Here is a 14,128-nt window from a genome sequence, read left to right on the forward strand (position 1 = left end):
CAGTTAGAACCAGACATGGAACAACAGACTGGCTTCAAATTGGGAAAGGAGCACGTCAAGGGTGTATATTGTCATTTTGCTTATTTAACTTATATGCGGAGTTCATTATGTGAAATGCCCAGCAGGATGAGGCACAAGCTGAATTCAAGATTGCAGGGAGAAATATCAATAACCTCAGATATGCAGATGATACCATCCTTATGGCAGAAAGTGAAGAGGAACTAAAGAGCTTCTTGATGAAAGTGAAAAAGGAGAGTGAAAAAGTTGGCTTAAAACTCAACATTCAAAAAATGAAGATCATGGTATCTGGTTCCATCACTTCATGGCAAATAGATGGGGATAGAGTGGAGACAGTGACAGGCTTTATTTTTTTAGGCTCCAAAATCACTGCAGATGGTGACTGCAGCCATGAAATTAAACGATGCTTGCTCCTTGGAAGAAACGCTATGATCAACCTAGACAGCATATTAAAAATCAGACATTACTTTGCCAACAAAGGTCTGTCTAGTCAAAGCTAAGGTTTTTCCAGTATCATGTATGGATGTGAAAGTTGGACCATAAAGAAAGCTGACAGCCAAAGAATTGATGCTTTTGAACTGTGGTGTTGGAGAGGACTCTTGAGAGTCCTTTGGAGAGCAAGGTGATCCAACCAGTCAATCCTAAAGGAAATCAGTCCTGGATATTCATTGGAAGGACTGAGGCTGAAGCTGAAGCTCCAATACTTTGGCCACCTGATGTGAAGAACTGACTCATTGGAAAAGACCCTGATGCTGGGAAAGATTAAATGCAGGAAGAGACGGGGATGACAGAAGATGAAATAGTTGGATGGCATCACTGACTAGATGGACATGAGTTTGAGCAAGCTCCAGGAGTTGGTGATGGACAGGGAAGCCTGGCATGTTGCAGTACACGGGATCACAAAGAGTTGGAGACGAGTGATCAAATAAACTGAACTGAATCAAATTTGGATTATGATATATCAATGGAGGTTAATCAAATGTAACAAACATACCACCCTGGTGCAGGATGTTGATAAAAGGGAAGGTTGTGCATGTATAGGGACAGGAAGTATACAGGAACTCTCTATAGCTTCCCCTCAGTTTTGCTGTGAACTTAAAACTACCCTAAAACTAAAGTCTAGGAGTTACTCAATTTTCCTGGATCTCTCCTGTGTATACTGGTGTTGTACATGTTATTAAACTTAGTGTTTTTCTCCTGTAAAAAAGAAACAAGAAACCCCACAAAAGTCTATTTTACAAAGAACAATAATTTATGTTCCATACTAATAATGCAACTGGACATGGAACAACAGACTGGTTCCAAATAGGAAAAGGAGTATGTCAAGTGTATATATTGTCACCCTGCTTATTTAACTTCTATATACAGTACATCATGGGAGAAGGCAACGGCACCCCACTCCAGTAGTCTTGCCTGGAAAATCCCATGGACGGAGGAGCCTAGTAGGCTGCAGCCCATGGGGTCACTAGGAGTCGGACATGACTGAGCGACTTCACTTTCACTTTTCACTTTCATGCATTGGAGAAGGAAATGACAACCCACTCCAGTGTTCTTGCCTGGAGAATCCCAGGGACGGGAGAGCCTGGTGGGCTGCCGTCTCTGGGGTCGCACAGAGTCGGACACGACTGAAGCGACTTAGCAGCAGCAGAGTACGTCATGAGAAACGCTGAGCTGGAAGAAGCACAAGCTGGAATCAAGATTGCCGGGAGAAATATCAATAACCTCAGATATGCAGATGACACCACCCTTATGGCAGAAAGTGAAGAGGAACTAAAGAGCTTCTTGATGAAAGTGAAAAAGGAGAGTGAAAAAGTTGGCTTAAAACTCAACATTCAGAAAATGAAGATCATGGCATCTGGTCCGATCACTTCATGGGAAATAGATGGGGAAACAGTGGAAACAGTGGCAGACTTTATTTTGGGGGACTCCAAAATCACTGCAGATGGTGACTGCAGCCATGAAATTAAAAGATGCTTACTCCTTGGAAGAAAAGTTATGACCAACCTAGATAGCATATTGAAAACCAGAGACATTACTTTGCCAACAAAGGTCCGTCTAGTCAAGGCTACGGTTTTTCCTGTGGTCATGTATGGATGTGAGAGTTGGACTGTGAAGAAGGCTGAGCACCCAGGAATTGATGCTTTTGAACTGTGGTGTTAGAGAAGACTCTTGAGAGTCCCTTGGACTGCAAGGAGATCCAACCAGTCCATTCTGAAGGAGATCAGCCCTGGGATTTCTTTGGAAGGAATGATGCTAAAGCTGAACCTCCAGTACTTTGGCCACCTCATGTGAAGAGTTGACTCATTGGAAAAGACTCTGATGCTGGGAGGGATTGGGGGCAAGAGGAGAAGGGGACGACAGAGGATGAGATGGCTGGATGGCATCACTGACTCGATGGACGTGAGTCTGAGTGAACTCCGGGAGTTGGTGATGGACAGGGAGGCCTGGCGTGCTGCGATTCATGGGGTCGCAAAGAGTCGGACACGACTGCGAGACTGAACTGAAGTGAGCCTATATTCATTTGGTGCTTAATAGGGATAGTGAAAATATGATATTGACATTGGTCAAAACCTATAGAACTGTACAACACAGCGTGAGTCATGGTGTAAACTATGGGATTTAGTTAATAATAATGTATCAACATGAGTTCATCAATTATAACAAATATATCACATTAATGTAAGATGTTAGTAACCTCATACAGAATCTGGGGTAGAAAGGTAGTATATAGCAATTCTGTAATATCAGCTCAACTTCCTGAAAAGTTAAAACTGCTCTAAAAAATAAATTGCATTAGCTAAAAAGTCACAGAACCATATACTAAAAGAAAAAAATATATTTTACTGTATTAATTATTTAAAATTGAAAATAAAAGCAACCTAGGTAGGAAAAAAAAAAAAAAAAACAACCTAGGAATACAATGCCAGGGTAATGGTTATATGTGCCTATGGGCAAATCCACTCAGTCATCATTCAGCAAATATTTATTTAGAGCCCCATGGACTTTGAAATTAAAGTTAAACCTCTACTCAGAGTACTGGTATTTATTCTTCGTTTTCTTTCACTTAATCAGTGTCAGTTAATCTCCATCTTCCGAGACTCTCCAGTCCTGTGAAGCTTTTTACCACTTTTCATAGTCAGCTTAGATTTTTCTGGCTGATCATTTTCTCCTCTTTCTTGGCATTATCTTTGCCTCTCTTGTCCTTCTGTCAAACCTACCTGGCAATTGTATGACTATCCAGCTACTTCCCTTCTTCACCTCCACACATAGGACACTGCCCCTGCTAGAGAAAACTCCCGTAGGTTACCACTGGGATGCTGCTCATTGTAGCATATCTGATTTCAAGGAAGCTTCCAGCACCACTCAATATTCATGTTTTATTTGTGTGTGTGATATCTTATTCCATAACAGTAATTTAAAACTTTCTCCATTTAAAAATATCTGGCCGTACCATCCTGCTTTCCCTCAGCAGTTGGCATTTCATTGAAAACACAATAGGAATCAGTACATGAGATCTACCAGAAATTCCCACTACTAATTAAAATAGAAGCCTTACACAATGGAGTATTACTCAGCCATTAAAAAGAATACATTTGAATCAGTTCTAATGAGGTGGATGAAACTGGAGCCTATTGTACAGAGTGAAGTAAGCCAGAAGGAAAAACATAAATACAGTATACTAACGCATATATATGGAATTTAGAAAGATGGTAACAATAACCTGGTGTACGAGACAGCTAAAGAGACACTGATGTATAGAACAGTCTTATGGACTCTGTGGGAGAGGGAGAGGGTGGGAAGATTTGGGAGAATGGCAATGAAACATATAAAATATCATGTAGGAAACGAGTTGCCAGTCCAGGTTCGATGCATGATGCTGGATGCTTGGGGCTGGTGCACTGGGACGGCCCAGAGGGATGGTATGGGGAGGGAGGAGGGAGGAGGGTTCGGGATGGGGAGCGCATGTATACCTGTGGCGGATTCATTTTGATATTTGGCAAAACTAATACAATTATGTAAAGTTTAAAAATAAAATAAAATTGGAAGAAAAAAAAAATAAAATAAAATAGAAGCCTTATCCTCCAGGTCTGCTCTTGCTTCTGGAAACCTCATCCTATTAATTACTCCTCTCTCTGTTATCATTCTACTATTTTCAAAGTATCCTTTTTGACAAAATTTCTCCCCAAAGCATTTACACTTCATCAAATCTTTTCCAGTTTTGGGGAAAAAAAAATCATGTTCAGATAAACATGAGAGCAACTATCTTATTCTCTCTTCTTATTGATAACCATCAACTGCCATTAAGAGATAAATCCTCACTTTTCACTCACTTCTCTCTGATCCTTTTCCATTAAAAAAAAATGTACTCAGAAAGGTATTAATGAACTGTTTGATGCCAAATCTAATGGGCACTTTTTATCTTTATTTTCCTTGATCTCTTCTTAGCACTTAAAATTTCCTCCCTTGGTGTCTCTGATTTAATACACTTACTCTATTGCTCATTTCTATTCGTTTTTTCCTTTATAACCTGTGTTGTCAGCTTTTATTCTTTTATCATTCACCTAAATGATGGTCTTCATACTCTGTATGTGATCTCTGAACAGCCTTCTTTACTCCTATACATTTAATTAGGAATCTTAACTTCAGTGTAGTTCTCTCCTGAATTTCATTTTTACAGCCAACTTCCTAACAGTTGCCTCTAGTTATAATTCCAACAGTACCTCAAAATTAAAAATGGAATTCATTGTCCTCTCTTTTCCAATAGTCCCTGTCTTAATTTTCTATCCAATCAACCAAGTCTAAATTCTGGGTCATCCCTAACATATTCCTCTCTTTAACTACTCACATCCAATCAAGTCCTAAGCCCTGTTGGTTGTACCATCTAAATATCTCTTGAATGTTACATATTTCTCTCCAATGTCAATCATAACCCAAGTAAACCCACCATCATATCTCATATGAATAATGCATGTAGTCCTTTAACGTGTCTCTTGCCTTCAATTCTGTCCACTTCTCGTGTCTTTTTAAACAGAGCAACCAAGGCTACCTTTCTCAAGCAAGTTTCTGATTAAATCATGCCTCTGCTTAAAATACTTCAATGACTCCTCCTGCATTTAGACTGAACTTTTGTCTCCTTAGCAGAGTTGACAATCTTCCACAATTTGACCCCATCCTGATTTAGTTTTTACCACTTCCCGTTCACACTGTGCTTCCCAATCAACCTGAACGGTGCGTACTTTCCACAGTTCGCTGCTGTATTCCACATCTCCAGGCCTTGGAGAATGGTACCCCTACTCTCCCCACTGTGGAATGCTCCTGAACTCTTTTTTTTTTTTTTTTAACCACACTAGCTTCTATTTATCCTTTATTACTAGTTAAGATACCACCTTCTATAGACATCTGTTTCTGGGATAAGTGTTGCCCAATATCATGTATTTATGTCTATCACGTACTTCGTCATGATGTAACAGGTGGTTATTTGCCTGATCTCACGTTGGTGGAACTTGAAGGCAGATTTAAAATTCTGGGTCTAATTTTTTGGTTGCACCACTTGGCTTGTGGGATCTTAGTTCCCAGACCAGGGATGGAAACCACGCCTGCTGCAGGGGAAGCGCAGAGTCCTAACCACTGAATTGCCAGGGAATTCCCCAAATTTTGTGTCTTATTGATCTGTAACCGTTTGGCAACCAAGAAGTGTTTAAACAAAACAAAACGAGAAATGTTTAAAGAAAGAAATTGAAAAGTCAATAAGGAGGGGAGTAAGGGAGTGAGGACTACTCAAGTGCATGCCCCCTAAGTTCCTGGCTATGTAAAATTGCATAAACACTATCAGATACTTTGTTCCTGGCATTGTAAGTAATTCCTCTCTAATTTTGAAGCACTGTTTTTAATGTTGTTACATTGCTTCTATAATTAAAACAAAATGAATTTGTGCTCCGCAGATGCCTGACAGGGACTCCTGCTGTGGCAGGGACTGTTCTGTGTTCTCCAGAAGTTACGTTTTCTTCATGGTGCACAAGCAGGACTTCTTAGTCTGTTACTGTAACCATGGGATCAAGTTTCAGCAAAGACAAAGCCGTGCTGTGTGCCACTTCAAGGCTCAGTTTCAAAATATCCTCCCACGGTGAGCTCTGTTCTTTCTTCTTGTCTGTAAGGTGACCAGAGAGAACTTCAAGAACCTCGAAAAGGGAAGAACCACAGGATGGAAGAATTCTGGGCTCTTAAGTGATGTCCTGGAAAGCCACCCAACCAAAAACCCCTCAACTGGACTTCACATGAGTGAGAAATTTGTTTATATTTTGATAAATCACTGAGGTTTGAAAAGAGAGAGATAGATAGGCAGGCTTCCCCTGTGGTTCAGTGGTTAAGAATCTGCCTACAATTCAGGAGACACAGGTTCGATTCCTGGGTTGGGAAGATACCCTAGAGGAGGAAATGGCAAGCTGTTCTAGTATTCTTGCCTGGAAAATCCCATGGAGAGAGGAGTCTGGTGAGCTGCAGTCCATGGGGTCACAAAGATTCGGACACGACTTGGCTACTGAACAACAACAGCGAGGAACCTCAGTCCACTCCAGGATTCTTGCCTGGGGAATTCCACTGACAGAGGAGCCTGATGGGCTGCAGTCCACGGGGTCACAAAGATTCGGACACGACTGAGAGCTTAACACACACACAGACACACACATAGACACACACACACACACATAGTTGTTCAGTTGCCCAGTAGTGTCTGACTGTTTGTGACCCCATGAATTGCAGCACACCAGGCTTCCCTGTCCTTCACTCTCTCCCTGAGTTTGCTCAAACTCATGTCCATTGAGTCAGTGATGCCATCCAACCATCTCATCCTCTGTCACCCCCTTCTCCTCCTGGCCTCTATCTTCCCCAGAATCAGGGTCTTTTCCAATGAGTCAGCTCTTCACATCAGGTGGACAAAGTTTTGGAGTTTCAGCATCATATAAACATAGTAAACAGTTTAATATGGCCCCACCCATAAACCTTGATTTAGGGCACAAGAGAAATTCACCAAACTTGACTCCTATAACTCCAGAATGATTCAACTTATAAATTGTTAAATACATACATTCTGCATGTACTGTTTCAGCTGAAGCAGACAGTAGAGATGTTATTGGCCATCCTCTCCATGTTACACAAGGAAAGTACTGAGATATAGAAAGGGAAAGGCTGTGTCTGGCGTGGTTGAGTTGTCTTGATTTCAAGTCTCCTAACCCACACAAGAGAATGTCCTGTTTGGAACAGCTTGGTCTCCCCTGATTGTACAGGATGCTGCCTGTGCTCGGGGTGTCTGAATGCAGTCTTCTCCCTTACACCCCCATGGGAATTCTTCTTGAAACTGCCCCTGTGGCTGAGAAGGGTGACCTTTGCAGATAAAGAAGAGTTCTCTGACCAAGAGAATCCAAGGAACTGTACTTCCTTGCCACAACACATTTAAGAATTCCCACTTAATAAAGGATGCTGTAGATTTTGTTTTCTGATAACAGACTCAGAGAAGATCATGGAAAAATAGAATCCCTCATCCACTCCCGGTAGAAGTGTGAAATGAGATGTTATTTGGAGCTGATTAAGAGCTATCTGGGTATACATAGTAGAATTGCATACGTGCACACTCTGTGATCCAGCAATACATGAAGAAAACTCCTGCACAGGTCAAAGAGGACAGGTAAAATGCTGGAAGGGATCCATCACTAGAAGAATGGAAGCAAATATGAGAGGTGAATGCTGGAATGCACACAGCATTCAGGATCACTGCAGAAGATCAGTAGAGAGCAATACAACTAATATTAAGAACAAAATAAATCCTGAGGGAGTAGAGTAAAAATACACCAATGTTTCTGTGTGTGTGTGATACGTAAACTTAAATACATAGGAAACAGCATAAAATACATTTTTATTTTTTATCAAGAAAGTTGTTGCACATAAAGATGTATGCACATTATAACAAAAAAACAAATATTCTTGCTACTCAGCTTAAGAAACAAAACATTACATGTAAAATCCAACTCCAAGTGTAATTGAGAAATCTCCAAGAACAGATTCCCCTCTCCTCTGACAAGAGTTTGAACTAATTTGACCTTGCTGATCATTTCCACTCATGTTTTCATATTTTCCTTACATGTGTACTCATGCAGAAGCAATATATAATATTATTCTACATGCTTAAAGCTTTAGAAAACAGAATTGTACTGTACATATGCTTTTAAAGCTAGCTTGATTTATTCAACATTATACTTACATTTTTTTCCCTACTGTTACTTGTACATCAAGTATATTAATTTTGACTGTAGAGCATTGCATTGCATGGATATACCATATATTATTTTTCTTTGTCTTGTTGATGAAATTGTTTCAATAGTTTTGACATTGCAAGTAAAGTTGAGCAACTTTGTACATATCTTCTCATTCATGTGTGCATGAGTTCACCTATGGAATAAAACTAGGACTGAAATTTCTGTGGCATTTGGATTTGCATTTCCCTAGATATTATCAGTGATTCTCTAAAGTAGTAATACCAGTTTACATGTTCATCAGTATCACATGATTGCGTCTGGCCCTCTATATCCTGACCAAAATGTGGTATATTCAGGGATTGCCATTAGTTTATTATTATTATTATATTATATTTATATTATTATTATATTTTTTTCATACGAAAAAAAATTTCCTGAGGTTGAAAATCTTAGGCTTTTATCTAGTCTTTGGATTTGCCTGTTTATATACTTTGTCTATTTTCTATTTTCATCTGTTTTCTTACTGATTTACAGTAATATTTATATATGCCAAAGGCTAATCATTTGTCAGTCTTATATATTGCAAATATTTCTCCTGATTGTGACTTATCTTTTCAATTTGTTTTTGACATACAACTTTTTAAATTATTAAAATGCATCCATATTTTTCCTTTATTGTTCATATTTTCTTGATGTATTAAAAAAGAAAAACTACACTCTTATGCCAAGGTCATAAAGATATTTTCCAATAAATATTTTTGAGTTTTATATTTCACATTTAGATCTTTAATTGACTAGAACTGATATGTTTGTATAGTGTGAAGATGAGACACATTTTCTTTTCATATGGGTAAGTTATTTCTCCAGGAACATTTATTGAAAACTCCCTTCTTTCCTGGCTGATTTGTAATGTCAACTCTGTCACATATCACTTTGCCTTTTATTCAGCATATTTCTATTATTTACCAAGTATTCAACTCTTTCCTAAGAACTAGTTATATATTAATGATGAAATATTTGTTCCTGAGTCTCATTCTGGATTTCTATTCTATTCCTTTACTGAAACTGTTATCTCTGTGTTCCAAAAGCTCACTCTTTAAATGATTATAATGTTGTCATAGTCAGAATATCTACCAAAGAAATGCCCCGCTCTTATTCTTCTTTTTGAAAATATTCTATTCTCAGCGCTATATATTTTTCAAGTTATTAATTTTACATTACTATTAAATATATTTTTAAGTATTCAGTTTATAATAATTTTGTAAATTCATAAAAATTTTATATAATGTATATATGTCTCATGTATATGTAAATCATTAACTTGTATGACAAACCTGGGTCTCAGGTTAGATTTTCTAAAGGCAGAGCCTGAGGGAGAGGCTGGACATGCTTCTCTTGAGAGGAGAATGAGTGAAGTTATATAGGGCAAGAGAGAGGTCTCCCATGCAGCTAAGGATAATTCTCTAGAGAAGGGGCAACTGGGAATGTAATCAGTCAACATTCATGACAGTTTAAGCATGCAGCAGGCTACCAACATTATCTATTACAATTTTCCCATTTTTCAGAATGAATATATACCCCTAAACATATAGATTTTACACATTATGACAACTGTTGAGAAAAAGAAATGAAGTTAGGGATGGGTAAAATAAAAACTTAAATGCATATTACTAAATGAAGAGAGTCATCAGGAAAGGCTATTACTGTATGATTTCAACTACATGATATCTGGGAAAAGGCAAAACTCTGGAGATAATAATAAGATCAGAGGTTGCCAGGGAGAGGGGAAAGGGAGGGATAAGTAGGCAGAGAATAGAGGATTCTTAGGGCAGTGAAAATATTCTGCATGATACATGCCACTATTTACATACATGTCGATATTAATTTGTAAACATTTACATACATTTATATACATATTTACCAATATTTGCATAGATGCCAATATTAATTTACATTAATATTAAATATATTTAAAATATATTCAAATTATATATAATTTTGTGAATTCATAAACATAAATATCTATAAACATAATATCTCTGCCTATGTACATAATATATAAATATGGCATACATGGTTTTGTCCAAACCCACAGAATGTACACCACCAAGAGTGAACTCTTATATCAGCTATGGACTTTGAGTGACTATGATGAGACAGTGAAGGTTCATCAGTTATAACAAAGGCACCACTCCTGGTGAGGGATGCTGATAATGGTGAAGACCATGAAGGTGTAGGGGCAAGAGATCTCTGGGAAATCTCTGTAAACTCCTGTCAATTTTGCTCTGAATCTAAAATTGCTTTTTAAAAAATACAGCAAAAGAAAAAACAAAATCTGAAAAGGTTTTTTACTGGCTAATTGAATAGTGAAGTTCAAATCACGTACATGTCTGAATCTGAGATACAGTGAAAGACTGATATAAATAGATACAGTGAGTAATAAAAGCACCATCTCTTCCATAACCACACGCCCTTTAAAAACATTGATTTGCCAAAACAGAGGAAGCCCTGTGAACAGTGAAGGTCTATAATTTAGGTGATTTTTTGTTGAGCTTTTGTAACTCTCTACTAATAAGCCTATGTTCAGGCACTCGTCAATTGTAGCTTTTAATTGCAAACTTTGGTACACTCTAAATTAGGGCTGAGTGCAGTCAAATTCACTAAAACCCAGTACAAACTGATGACCTTAATTTTTTTCCCAGTGTAGACTTATTTTAAACCTCAAATCTCACATATATTTACATTATGAAGAAGCACAAGTCTTGTGTTCTGATTTATTTATGCTTAATTCCACAGGAAATTTTTTACCAAGACTTGTTTGATATCTAAGATGTCTCAGGAGTGATATTTTTCTGTGTTGGCTATCTTGCAAGCACAATAAAATATATGTTACACAGTTCATCTATTTTGTCTTTTTTCCTGATCACCCAAATGCATTCTTAAATTTCCATATTATCCCCATTTATCCTGCCATCCCCACCACCTCATTTGAAACATACAAATGAGGAATGAATCAAATTCCAGTCTAACTTTTGTAAAGGTAGCCTAGAATTGAAAGTTAGGCAAGATGATGAAAGCCTTAGCAGGGATCTCTATCCCAAAGTAGTACCACCCATCTAGTCAAAAATTTTTAAGTAAAGAAAACTCAGAAGCATTGAATAAAGTTAAGCAGAGTAATAAGACCTATAGATGTTATTGCAGAAGCCATAGCAAGACAAACGGAGGCTTCAGAGGGAAGATTTGGCATCCCAGTACTGTCTCAAACATAGAACACTTGGCTTCAAGCACAAATGAGGTATGAAAGGCCCAATGAGGCCTGGTTCAGAATCAGAATCACGGGAGGATAATAACGATTGAGACTTCCCTGGTGGTCAGTAGTAGAGAACTCACCAGCCAGGATAGAACCCTGGGTCAGAAAGATCCCCTAGAGATGAGAACAGCTACCCACTTCAGTATTCTTGCCTGGGAAACCCCATGGACAGAAAGAGGGAGGCTTACGGGCTACAGTCCACAGAGTTGCAAAGAGTCAGACATGACTTAGCAACTAAATAACACCAACAACAACCTAGGTGATTGACAGGCTGAAGAGGATGCCTGTACTCCCTCACCCCGGGAACCGTGGGAAATGAGAAGCCAGCAGCTTTTGCCTAGGGCTTTGGGTGGGTAAAAATATCTTCCAGGTCTCTATGGAAATTTTATTCATAAACTTAATTCATGTATGGAAATAAAATCAAAATTCTCTCTACTCACTCAAGATGATATCATATCAACAATTCACAAACGAGAAAAACAAAAGTAAAATGTTGTTTCCAGCTGTTGAAAACCCTTTAGGCTGCCTGACAAAGCTATATGTAAAGCAATCCAGATTAATTATTATACAATTAGTGTATCCTTAGACAAAGAGTCTCTGCTGAAGATGGGCTTAAAAAAAAGGGGGGGGGGAATAATTCACCATGTGGGAAAGTCAGAAGATAGCAAAAAGTAAATTAAGTCCAAAAATGAAGCACAAAAGAGATATATGAAGAAAACCAATATGATAAGAGAAGAAGGAAATTAAACAGAAAACCAAAAAATAACAGAGTGAAAGTCACTCGGTCATGTCCGACACTTTGCGACCCCACAGACTATACAGTCCATGGAATTCTCTAGGCTAGAATACTGGAGTGGGTAGCCTTTCCCTTCTCCAGGGGAGCTTCCCAACCCAGGGATTGAGCCCAGGTCTTCTGCATTTCAGGCACATTCTTCACCAGCTGAGCCACAGGGAAGCCCAAGAGTACTGGAGTGGATAGCCTATCCCTTTGCCAGCGGGATCTTCCTGACCCAGGAATTGAACTGGGGTCTCCTGCACTGCAGGAAGATTCTTTACCAACTGAGCTATCAGGGAAGTCCAAATGGACTGATAAAACACAGATTGGTTATTCAAAGAGTAAACAACTGATTTTAAAAAATTAATCTAATGAAGATAAAAGAGAAAGGAAACATTTCCAAAATCAGGAAAGAAGAGGAGAAAGTCACATTTAAAATTAAAGGTTATTGTGATCAACTTTTTGATAATAAATTTCATAATTTAAATGAAATTAACAAATTCTTAGAAAAATCATAGTTCACTAAAATTGACATAAGAACAAAGAGAAAATATAAATGGTCTTTTCTCTATCAAGGAAATAGTATCATTTAAAAAAATAATAATTAAAAAAAAAACTCACAAGTGATGGCAGTCCACTATTTACTCAGCAGGGCAAGTCTGGTAAACCTTTAGGCCAGAATAACATCAACCTAAGAGAGATCTTTCCAGAGAATGGGAGATGCAAGATGATCCACCATTTCAATTTACAAAACAGAGTAACTTGGCTTTAAAACAAAATGAAAACAAAAAGGAAAAGTACTGGCCAATCCTACACATGAACATAAATGAAATTTTAAAAGATAATATTTGCAAAAACATGCAGTGATATATAAAAATGATAAAATATATGTCCAATTTAGGTTTCACCCACGATTGCAAGGTTGGTTTATCATTCAAAATTCAGTGTAATATGACTCATTAACAAAACAAAGGAGAAAAACATTATTTCAATAGATGCCTATGTATCTTTTTTTTTATTTGCTAAAAGGAAGTATTTATAGTAATACAGGTTAATAATTTTTCACATTTTATAACACATGCATGTGGTTCTAATCAATTTTGTTCCAAATATTGCAACAGCAACTCAATCTTGAATATGTTCTGAAATATCTAGACCTTTATATTTAAACAGATTTCACAATAAAAATTATAATATATATTCATTTTTTAGAGAGAAATATGATAGAATTAACAATAATAGACTTTCAAAAACAAAAATATATTACATTAAATTCTAATTTTATGGATATGGCTGAATATAAACAAAGTTAAACTTTAAGGAGGAAAAATTGTATAATATTTCTAACTGTTAAGGAGACTATTTTTACATATTTATTAATTATGAACAATGGATTCTATGCATTCAGATTGAACTGTAAAGAAAATTTGCCATTTTTTCACATGTCAATTTTTATAACACACCTGTAATCATATCATCTTATTATATGAGTTTATTATGGAATAGTTTATGCCTCAATTTAAAATTATTTTAGAAAAAACTTAGCCTTAAAAATTCAAAACAGGCTTCATATATCATCTGGTGCAGGCTGATGATTTTTGTTCTATTATCCTGATCATTATTGGGTTTTTTTGTTTGTTTGTTTGTTAATTAGTTTATTTTTTATTGAAGGATAATTGCTTTACAGAATTTTGCTGCTTTCTGTCAAACCTCAACATGAATCAGCCATAGGTACACATATATCTCCTCCCTTCTGAAGCTCCCTCCCAACTCCCT

This window comes from Bos indicus, chromosome 28, assembly GCF_029378745.1.
Source record: "Bos indicus isolate NIAB-ARS_2022 breed Sahiwal x Tharparkar chromosome 28, NIAB-ARS_B.indTharparkar_mat_pri_1.0, whole genome shotgun sequence".
Lineage (NCBI taxonomy): Eukaryota > Metazoa > Chordata > Mammalia > Artiodactyla > Bovidae > Bos > Bos indicus.